At 34.4% G+C, this 12,135-nt stretch overlaps 1 pseudogene across 1 annotated transcript; it reads left to right on the top strand.

Annotated features, from left to right (window-relative positions):
* The first annotated feature begins 4,566 nt into the window (after window positions 1–4,566).
* Window positions 4,567–5,246, top strand: LOC307185480 (coenzyme Q-binding protein COQ10 homolog B, mitochondrial-like; annotated as a pseudogene). Its single transcript has one exon. The product of its transcript is annotated as a coenzyme Q-binding protein COQ10 homolog B, mitochondrial-like (transcript).
* The last annotated feature ends 6,889 nt before the right edge of the window (window positions 5,247–12,135 follow it).

Here is a 12,135-nt window from a genome sequence, read left to right on the forward strand (position 1 = left end):
CACACCTGTCAGAACCGCTATCATCAAAAAGACAACAAATAACAAGTGTTGGTGAGGATGTGGAGAAATTGGAAGACTTGTGCACTGTTGGTGGGAATGTAAATTGGGGCAGCCAATGTGGAAAACAGTATGGAGATTCCTCAAAAAATTAAAAATAGAACTACCATACAGTCCATCGATTCCACTCCTGGGTATTTATCCAAAGAAAGCAAAAACACTAATTAAGAAAGATATATGCACCCCTATGTTCATTGCAGCTTTATTTACAATAGCAAGATATGGAAGCAACCTCAGTGCCCATCAGTAGATGAATGTATAAAAAAGATGTGGTATGTATACATACAATGAAATATACTTAGCCATAAAAAAGAATGAAATCTTTGCAACATTTGAACAAGAATGAAATCATTTGCAACAACATGGATGGACCTAGAGGGTACTATGCTAAGTGAAATAAGTCAGACAGAGAAAGACAAATACTGTATGATTTCACTTACATGTGGAATCTAAAAAACAAAACAAATGAACAAACATAAAATAGAAACAGAGTCATAGATACAAAGAACAAACAGGTGGTTGCCAGAGGGGAACGGGTAAAGGGAGGGGAGAAATAGGTGAGGGAGATTAAGAGATACAAATTTCCAGTCGCAGGGTAAATGAGTCACAGGTATGAAATGTACAGTGTGGGGAATACAGTCAATAATAATGTAATATCTTTGTATGGTGACAAATGGTAACTACACTTATTGTGGTGATCATTTTGAAATGTATAGAAATATCAAATCACTATGTTGTGTAACAGGAACTAGCACAGTGCTGTAGGTCAATTATACTACAAAAACAAGCAAACAAACTGATAGAAAAAGAGATCAGATTTGTGGTTACCGGAGGCAGTGGGTGGGGGGAGGAGAATTGGATGAGGGCAGTAAAAAGGTACAAACTTCCAATTCTAAGATAAATAAGTACTAGGGTGTAATGTACAACATGAGAAATTTAAGAACACTGATGTATGTTATATATGAATGTTGTTAAGGAGTAAGTAAATCCTAAGAGTTCTCATCACAAGGAAAACATTTTTTTCTATTTCTTTAATTTTGTATCTATATGATATGATGGATGTTCACTAAACTTACTGTGGTAATCATTTCATGATGTATGTAAGTCAAATCATTGTGCTGTACACCTTAAACTTATACGGTGCTGTATGTCGATTATATCGCAGTAAAACTGGAAAGATTCAAAAGGACCTCTGGCTGTGGTCAGAGGGATATGACTATGGAAGGACAAAAAAAAAAAAAAAAAAAAAAAAAAGTACATGGGTATTCTCTACTTATAATAATAATAAAAGCTTTGGGGCTTCCCTGGTGGCGCAGTGGTTGAGAGTCCGCCTGCCGATGCAGCGGACACGGGTTCGTGCCCCGGTCCGGGAAGATCCCACATGCCGTGGAGCGGCTGCACCCTTGAGCCATGGCCGCTGAGCCTGCATGTCCGGAGCCTGTTGCTCCGCAAGGGGAGAGGCCACAGTGGTGAGAAGCCCACGTACAGCAAAAAAAAAAAAATAATAAATAATAGTAATAAAAGCTTTTGTTACAGATTTTGGAACTACAGAAAAATATGAACTATAACTCACCTCTAATTCTATCACCTATAGGCAGTCAGTATATTGGGGCACTTCTCTTCTATATTTTTATATTTGTGTATAATTTGGGTTATAATATAAATGCTTGATATCTATTGGGTAAAAAAAGTAGTCATTTTCAGTGTATCAAAGTGATTTTTAGTACCTTTTCTTAGAGATCTTCCTTGGCATTAAAAAATAACTTATATATCATTTTTTCTACTTTACATTCTATGAGTCTAAATTACTCAATTTTCTATTTTTCTGTATTTCTAATATTTTATATTATTTCATATTTTAGCATTGTCATATTGTATTATATTCAGTTCATGCATTGAACACTTACTGAGTGCTTTCTACATATTTAGAAAAGTGTTAGGTTCTGGGAGACCCAAAAATGAAGAGTATATAGTCCCTGTCTTTAGAGAATTTACATTTTAGCTAGGGAAGAAGTCATTCAAAGAATGTAACAGGTATCGTTGTAAAAAAATTAATAATAAAACCTAGGAGAACAGAAAATGGAAAGTACTTAAAACTAGTCATATTTGAAGATAAAAAAGAAAAAACGAAGAAGTAAATTTAGAACTACATATGAAATAAGAAGTGAAACTTTATCAGACCAAATATGTGAAAACAGCACAAAACGTAATTGCGTAATGAAAAACCCACCATGATCAAGGAAATGTATAGGATTTCCCAGAACAGCTCAAGCAAGTGTTCAGAGCGAGTGCCTGGTAATGAGTAAATAAAATAAGCTAGGATCAACTGAAAAGCCATATGGGAATGGATTTTGGAAAGAAATCTAGTAAAACTAATGACAAAGATAACATTTACTGGATATTAGCTGTGGGCTAAGGACTGTGCTGAGTACTGAATATACTAAGATCCCTACTATTACTAGATTCATCTTGTAAAAGAGAAGACTGAGGCACAGAATAAGTAACTCAAGAGCAGACAGGTAACAGTGAAGCTGCAGCTTTAACTCAGTGGTACTTGGCTTCACAACAGTGTTCTTCTCACCACCTCTTAGCCAGAATTCCATAACTCCTCTTTGTAGGCCACAGCATGCCTCTCTGTGTGCATCAAAGAATTGTGACAATAGAAGTGAAAAACTCATGCTTTACAAAGATCTCTCTATTGGGAAGGAAATATTTGTCTTTTCCTTTGGCAATCTCCCTTGCCTCCTATATTATGGCATCCTGGAATTACAATAAAAAGAACTCCTTTGATTTATATTTAGCTAAATTTGTTTCCCAGCTCATGTCTAGAGAAAGTTCCCTGCAATTGTTGAAAGCTTTGTTTTTTGACCACAGGCCAAGAAAAATGCTTTTTCTCACCAACTTCCCTCATTTATCATTTTTGTACTGGGTCTTCAAGCAAATACACTTATTTCTCCTGTGATATTAACTTATTTATAGTAATGACAATATTTATGTAGTGCCTTCACCCGTGAACACCACAGAATGTATAAATAATATTGATCAAGTGCTGAATGTCATAATCTGAGTCGCAAGACTTTCCTTACATGTGGACCTTGACTAGTAAATAAAGGAGCCACTGGAAAAGTCCACTAGCATTTTAGTGGCATGGCTTCACTGGTAGGTTTACAGAAAAAGGAGGCTCTTTGTGTGTGTTTTGGAATCTTTGACTAGTGATCTATTTATGAGAGCAGGATATGTAAATAAAGCTTTGTAAGTCTACCTAAAGTTAACCTCAAGTCAGTCTTCTTACTCTTTCTCTAACTTTATCCAACTGGTGTATTTGTCCCTTTTTGTGGCCCTATATCTTACTGCAGATATAGAGATGTGAATACCTTGGAAAATGCCTAAGAAAAGGCAATGGGAGTGATTAAAAGTTTGGGAAGTAAGTCATAAAAGAAAACCAGGGAAGTCAAAGACAAGAGAAGAGGAAAAGATGCTTGATAAATCTTTATGTTCTGGAAGAGATGGTATACAGATGAAAGCAGTGAATATGTTTTCTCTCTTCTTATTGAGACAAGGGGAAAAAAGTCATGCTAAAGCTGAAGTATGAGGAATTAATATCAGAAAAATAAAAAAATAATGTATATTTATATATATTAAAATGTATATTCTCTATATAATGTAAATTTTATAAATAGTTTAAAATTATAAGAAAGGATATTATAGAATCTTTTCTCAAGTATTTTTTTAAACATGGTAATTTATTCAATTTAATTAATACAATACAAATATATGACTCAAGAGCACAAGTACTATGGAGATAGAGATAAATAAGCCATTTAGCAGTTTATGGGGGAAAAAGGGGGACAATATGGAGTTATTATTCCCTGGTTAAGTGCTAAAATAGAGATAAGCAGAAGGAAGGATAACAGCACTGATAGATATCCAATATACAACTAGAAACTGGAGGTTAGAATCAGGAGCTAGAGATAAATATGTAGGAGTCATTAGGTTATAGGTGATATTTTGAGGAAATATGAATGTGTGAACTCTCCAAAGAATATTCAACAAATACTGAGATTTTGTTTTGATGAGATTAATTATATGATCAGATCCTAGATTTTCTGTTTTGTGATTATAGAAAGAAGTTTTCCTCAGAAAACTCATCTGTACAACTGTTGTAGATATGTATTTAATTTTTAAAATGTGTTTTCTTAGTTTTTTGTGCAGTAATAAGTATTATCAGATAAGGAAAAAATAGTGTTGGTAATTTTAAGTAGGATTTATAGAAATGTATAAATTGAGTGGTGAAAAAAAATATTTTAACACATGGTACCAGAATTCATATAGTGGGAAGGGTCTCCTTAATTTATATGGTTTAAAAAATGGGAAATCTACCTTTCAATACAAGGGAAAGACTTTGTAAGAATAGAGTGTTTGAGGGCTTCTGCAAGAGAACTTGAATTTTTCAGTAAGATGATCATGGCAGCTCAGACTGTCAGGGGGCCCTGGAAAAGGTTGGTCTCAGGATGCCATCTGAAGCCTGCAGCAGTGGTGGGGGCCGTGGCTCCAGCGCAGGGACCTGTGGAAATGTCAGGTATTTAGCTTCCTGTGGGATACTGATGAGCAGAACTCTTCCACTACATACCTCAATTTTGCCTAAGGAGGTATATGCAAGAACTTTCTTCAGACCTGCTGCACCACTAATAAACAAAAGAAAAGAATATTCAGAGAGGAGAGTTATAGGATATTCTATGCAGGAAATGTATGATGTAGTATCGGGAATGGAGGATTACAAGCATTTTGTTCCTTGGTGCAAAAAGTCAGATGTATATCAAGTAGATCTGGATACTGCTAAACACGATTAGAAATTGGGTCTCCACCTGTATTCGAGCGCTATGCATCAGTAGTAACCTTGGTGAAACCACATTTGGTAAAGCATCCTGTACTGATGGGAAGCTCTTAAATCATTTGGAGACTGTTTGGTGTTTTAGCCCAAATTCTTCCTGGCTACCCAAGAATTTGTATTTTAGATTGTTCAATGTCTTTTGAATTTTGCTCACTTTTACACTCTCAGCTGCCACATTGTTTTCGATGAAGTTGTAAAGCAAATGGTAACTGCCTTTGAAAGAAGAGCATGTAAGCGGTATGGTCCAGAAACGAATATACCTTGGGTATTAATGTTTCATGAAGTTCATCGTGTGTAAAGGGGAAAAGGAAATGGTCACCTACTTATAACTAGTTTATTCACTTTTAAGAAGTGCTTTCAGAAGTCAGAAAGCATTTGTCAAACTCAACTTTGATTATAAACCTGTACCGTTGAATTTTTTCATTTGGAATATGTAACCACGTGTACATAGAATTCAGTCAAGTGTAATTCAGAGTAATACGTATGCTAGCATATTTACAATAATGAATGTCATCACAGTTGCAAGAATACTGACATCACTCTTCTGAACAGAAATTGGAACGGTAAATTTAAACCTTTTAATTATCACCTCACCTGAAAGATGTTGGTTGAGATACACATGCAGTGTGTATTATATTAACCATATCACATTTAAGTTATTAAATTCAGACTATTTATAACTTATTGTCTTTAGGGACTGCCTCATGGCTTAGGATATTTGAGTAATCATCAGACATTTATAGTAAAAACTTTAACTTAAAAATACTGTTAATGAAGGTTCCCAGGCATTTTTCTTATTTTTAAATTGTTCTTATGGGTAATAGTAGATAATTCAGTGTTATACTGAGGTTAGCTTCCAGATAAAGTGAATTTTGTGTGTGTGTGTGTGTGAGTGGTCCAGAGTTTTAAGCTACTTTTCTCATAGTCTGCAACCCTCTCCCAGGTACCTTGACTGCTATTTCAATAATGCTGATTGTGTGTCAAATTTTGTCTACAACAGTAGGCAATAGATGAAGATAAGTTTCTTGATATGTCTCAAGCACCATTCATCCTTATTTTCTATTTATTGTGTGTACTCACTTTCAATAACGTATTTCAAACTGATATTTTTGTAAACACATCAGTGTAAGGACTGAAGTGGTAACAATAAAGTAAATTTGTTTAAAAAAAAAAAGAGAGAGAGAGAGAATGTGAGTTTTGCTTTTGCTTCTGAGAGGAAAAGGCATGGTCTGGGGGTTGACTGAAAATAGAGGTCCAAAAAAAGGGATGGAAAGGTAAAAATCTTAATTATCTATTAAGATCTATCTATTCTCTATTATCTTAGTAGAGAGAAAGACCAACAAATGGGCTGTCTTTGTTAATATTGGAATGCTGAAGTCAATTTAAAATTGTTTCTGTTGGTACATCTCTCCTCTATCTTCTAACTAGACAAAATAAGTATATTCAGTGTGACTTTCAAGTGCTTGTAGTAGCAGACTAGGTATGCTTAGATAGCCAGTAAAACATTATTTCTAGGTGTGTCTGTGATGGTGTTTCTGGAAGAGATTAACATTTGAATCAGTAGACTGAGTAGAGAACTTCCATCCTCTTGAGTGTGGGTGGGCATCATCTAATCCACTGAGGGTCCAAATAGAACAAAAAAGTCTGAAGAAGGGCAAATTTCTGTTCTCTTTTCTTGAGCTAGACATTCATTTTCTCCTACTCTCAGATATCAGAGCTCCTGGTTCTCAGGCTTTTGCACTCTTTGACTTATACCATTGGCTCCTCTGGTTCTCAGGCCTTTGGGCTTGGACTGAAATATGTCACTGACTTTCTTGTTTCTTCAACTTGCCATAACCACATGAGCCAGTTCCTAAAATAAACATCCTCTTATATCTGTATCTGTATCTATATCTATGTCTATATCTTCATATTCTATTACTTTTATTTTTCTGGAGAATCCTGACAAATACACTAAGTAACTCATATTAAACCACCTGTTGATCATAACAAAAAAGAACAAGCAAAAGAGGTTTTTTGCTCAAAGGCATCAGGAAATTAACAAAGAAATAAAGATGACAGGGCCAGGATTTAAGAGGATATTGTTCTGTGCTTGTTCAAGGAGAATTGTCAATTGCTGAGAGTTGGTGAGATCTTGAGAAGCCCAAGAACAAGGGGATCTAAAATGTGGAGTCCAAGGCTTATCAGAGGTAGAAGCATGATAAAACTTACTCACATTAGGTGTAGGTAGGTATACCTGAAAGGCTATATACTTAAAGGAGGGATGAAGTTGAAGTAGAAATTTCTGACATGGATGAAACCATAGGGTTTCACTAGAACTAAAAATTACAGTTGATCCTTGAACAACACGGGGGTTAAGGGTGCAGGCTCTCCTACCCATGTTAAAAATCCATGTATAACTTTACAGTTGGCCCTCAGTTTCTGAAATTCTATATGCATGGGTTCAACCAACTGTGGATTGTGTAGTACTGTAGTATGTATTCATTGAATAAAACCTGTGTATAAGGGGATCCACACAGTTCAAACCATGTTGTTTAAGGGTCTACTGCATTTTTTTTTAAATAAAAGAACGAAATAGAAATCCTGGAACTGAAAACACAATATCAGAAATTGAGAACATTGTGGATTGGCTTAACAGAAGACTTGACAGAGAATAAGTAAGAATAAAATAAATGGTAGGTCAGAAGAAAAATCCAAAAAGGATGGAGAAATGCAAAAGAGACAATAAAAGACAGAGTGAATACAATGAGAATAAATAAAATACGTAACTGGACTACAAAGAAGATATCCAGATAGCCAAAAAGCACATGAAAAGATGCTCAACATCATTAATTAATACATAAATGCAAATCAAAACTACAGTGAGGTATCACCTCACACCAGTCAGAATGGCCATCATCAAAAAGTCTACAAACTATAAATGCTGGAGAGGGTGTGGAGAAAAGGGAACCTTCCTACACTGTTGGTGGGAATGTAAATTGGTGCAGCCACTATGGAGAACAATATGGAGGCTCCTTAAAAATACTTAAAATAAAACTACCATATGATCCAGTGATCCCACTCCTGGGCATATATACAGAGAAAACCATACTTCAAAAAGATACATGCACCCCAATGTTCATTGCAGCTGTTTACAATAGCCAAGACATGGAAAAACCTAAATGTCCATTGATAGAGGAATGGGTAAAGAAGATGTGGTAGATATATACACAATGGAATATTACTCAGGCATAAAAAAGAATGAAATAATGCCATTTGCAGCAACGTGGATGGACCTAGAGATTATCATACTAAGTGAAGTAAGTCAGAGAAAGACAAATATCATATGATATCACTTATATGTAGAATCTAAAAAAAAAAGTGGTACAAATGAACTTAAATACAAAATAGAAATAGACCCACAGACATAGAAAACAAACATGCTTACCAAAGGAGAAAAAGAGGGGAGGAGGGATAAATTAGGAGTTTGGGATTAACATACACACACCACCATATATAAAGTAGATAACCAACAAGGACCAACTGTATAGTACAGGGAACTATGCTCAATATTTTGTTATAACCTATAAGAGAAAAAAATCTGACAAAAAGAGATATATATGTATGTATAACAGAATCACTTTGCTGTACACCTGAAACTAACACAACATTGTAAATCAACTATACTCCAATAAAATTTTTAAAATATGTAACTGGAGTCCCAAAAGGAGAGGAGAAAAATCAATGGATCAGAGAATACATAAAGGAATAATGACTAGAAAAATCTACTAACATTAAAATATATATCATAGCATCAAAAGATCTCTATATGGCTTCTGATTCCAGATATATTAGTATATTCCACCATATTCATCAACAAACTACAACTTAAAGGACATAGAAACATTTTCTAAAATAACTGGCAAAACACTTGGAAAGTTGCAGAAAAAGAAGACTGTCCAGGAATCTCAGGATTTGTGGAACAACACAATGGAACTTCCTCTCTGCAGCTGCAGAGACTGTGGGCAGTACCCAGTCCTTCTCCACAGTTATGCATTAAGAAGGTAGTGCACATCCCCTCCTCCCCAACAATAGAGTTCTGGAGAAAGTTCAGAGAGGAAGAAGTTGCAGAAAGGGATTTTCAAACTCTGTATATGAATTCCTGAGCAGACCTCTAAGTGGCTCATGCCTGAAACTGACAAGAAACAATAGAGCAAGAGTTGAGAACTGAACACTGATCTGAAACGGCACCCAGGATTTGGGTTAGCCTCTGGGAAATGCTCAAGTGGGGCAGACCAAAATAGCACTGTAAAGGCTTTGAAAACAATTGACATTTTAATCACAGCTCACAAAAATGGACCAGGGTGTGCATTCTGGATCTAAACATGTGTACTGCCAGCTAAATAGAAGATTTCAATAGGAGCCAGGGTGTCATAACATAATATTCATATATAACATGTAGGATAAAATCCAAAATGACTCATTGTAGCAACAATCCCTATAACCTCAATATCCATGAGAAAAGGCAATCAGAAAATGCTAACACTGAGATGACACAAATGTTGGAATTATCTGACAAGGATTTAAAAGCATTATGTGGACTCAATGTCTGTGTCACCCCCAAATATGTTGATCCCAAACCCCTAGGTGATGATATTTGGAGATGGGGCCTTTGGGAGCTAATTAGAATTAGATAAGTTCACCTGGGCAGGGCCCTGGTCTGGTGGGATTAGTGTCCTTGTAAGATGAGGCACTAGAGAAATGCTCTCTTTCTCCCCCTGCCATGTGAGGACACAGCAAGAAGACAGCCATCTGCAAGTCCAGAAGAGAGTTTTCATACGAACCTGATCATACTGGCAGCTGGTTTTGGACTTCCAGCCTCCAAAACTGTGAGAAAATAAATTTCTGTTATTTAAGCTACTCAGTTCATGATATTTTGTGATGGAAGCCTAAGCCAATTGAGACAAAGAGCTACCTTAAAAATCCAGTAGGCATTTACAAATCCTTTTCAAAAAAAAAGTTAAATTAGAAATCCTCTGTAAAGGGACGGAAGAAATAAAGTAGAGCCAAATGGACGTTTTGAACTAAAAGATCAAAAAACTGAAAGTCATAACATCCACAGAAGTAAAACATCACTAGTGGGCTCAATAACAGAATGAAGATGACCAAGAAAATATCAGTAAACTGGAAAACTTATCTAATTGATTCTTCTAACCTGAAAAACAGAGAGATGGTAGACAGAAAAATAAAAAATTGGACAAACCTCAGAGACCACAGAGGTCTCGGAAACAATAACAAATCTAACATTCATGTGATCAGAGTCCCAGAAGAAAAAAAACAGTAAGCCTGAAAAAAAAGTGTGTGATATTGGCATAAGAATAGATAAAGAAAATAATAGAAAAATATAGGTTCCATAAATAGAGCACACATGTAAAGTCAATTGATTTTCGTCAAAAGTGCAGAAGTAATTTAGTGAAGACAGGAAAGTATTTCCAACAAATGGTGCTGGAATTAGATATCCACATTAGAAAGTCATAATAATCTTAACTTTTACCACATATTACATATAAAAATTACTTTGAAATGGAACATGGACCTAAACACAAAATCTAAAACTATAAAAGTTCTGAAAGAAAATATCTAAAGAAATCTTTGTGACCCTGTGGTAAGCAACTTTTTTTTAAAGGTAGAGATCCAAAAGAAATAAATATAAAGTAAAAGTTGATAAATTACATTTAATCAAAATTTTAAAAAATCTGGTTTTGAAAGACAATGTAAGGAAAACAGAAAGGCAAGCCAATAAGCTACATACTGAGAGAAAATATATGAAAATTTTATTTCTAACAAGAGACATTATCTGGTTGAATAAACAATTCATAATAAGAAAACAAACAATCCAGTTTTTAAATTAGCAAAAATTTGAGCAACACTTCACCAAAGAAGATACACAAATAGCTAATGAGCACAGGAAAAAGTACTCAATAACATTAGTTACTGGAGAAATGAAAATTAAAACCACGGGAGATATCAATATTCTCACTAGAATGGTTACAACTGAAAAGACTGACAACAGCAAGTTTTGGTAAAGATGTTAAGCAACTGGAATTATTACACATTGCAAAGGATGTAAAATGTGAAAAACACTTTAAAGTACCTGAGGACTACATTGGGTATTTTTTGTAAATTTAAATAAACAATTTCTGAATGACAGAAATTCTAGATATCTAACAACAGAAATGAAAACATATACATGCAAATATATGTAAAAGAATGTTCAAAGAAGTTTATTCATAATATCTCCAAACTGGAAACAACTGAATTGTCTATCAATAGGTGAATAAAACTGTGCTATTCAGTCAAATTACTATTCAAGAAAAAAAGAGAATAACATGTATGAATCTCTAAACCCTTATGATGGGTGAAAGCAAAAATATGCAAAAAAGTACATACTGTATTTCTCCATATGTATGAAATTCTAGAACAGGCAAAACTAATCTATAGTAGCAGAAAGCAGATTTGTGTTTGCTTCACCTGGAAAGACATGGTGAAGATTGATATAAAGGAGGACAAGGAAACTTTCTGGGGTTGTGGAATGTTGTATATCTTAACTATGGTGGTGGATACAATAGTCTATACATTTTGCAAAATTTAGCAACTTATACACTTAAATGAATGTATTTATTGAATATAAATTATACCTCAATAAATTATATGTATATATTTATGTATATATATACACACACAACTTTATAAATGTGTGTGTATGTACATGTGTGCAGACATATGTTTTTCATAGAAAAAAAGAGAGTGAAAACTGTATCAGTGTGCCCTACAGAAGGCTGTTAATAGGAACATTAATTCTTCTAGCATGTTCAGTACTACATGCACTATTAAAATATGAAAACTAATGCCCACAGAATCAGATACTTTGAAAATTATAAAAATGGAGTGTATTACATTATCATCAGTTATGTATTCAGTAGCCTCCATAATTTTTTATCTTAAAAACAACTATCAAATGCAGTAAGAAATATATTGTTTAGAGACACTTGTAGTAGCAACTGATGGACTGAATTTTGATTTTCTAAGGCAAACAATTTTCTTCTGATGTGACAATTTTGTAAAGCTGAATTATTATTTTAAGATGCCCTTAAAATTCAAATATATTTTTTATATGTTATAGATACATATGGAAATGATATATTTCA

This window comes from Stenella coeruleoalba, assembly GCF_951394435.1.
Source record: "Stenella coeruleoalba genome assembly, chromosome: 4".
Taxonomy (NCBI): Eukaryota; Metazoa; Chordata; class Mammalia; order Artiodactyla; family Delphinidae; genus Stenella; species Stenella coeruleoalba.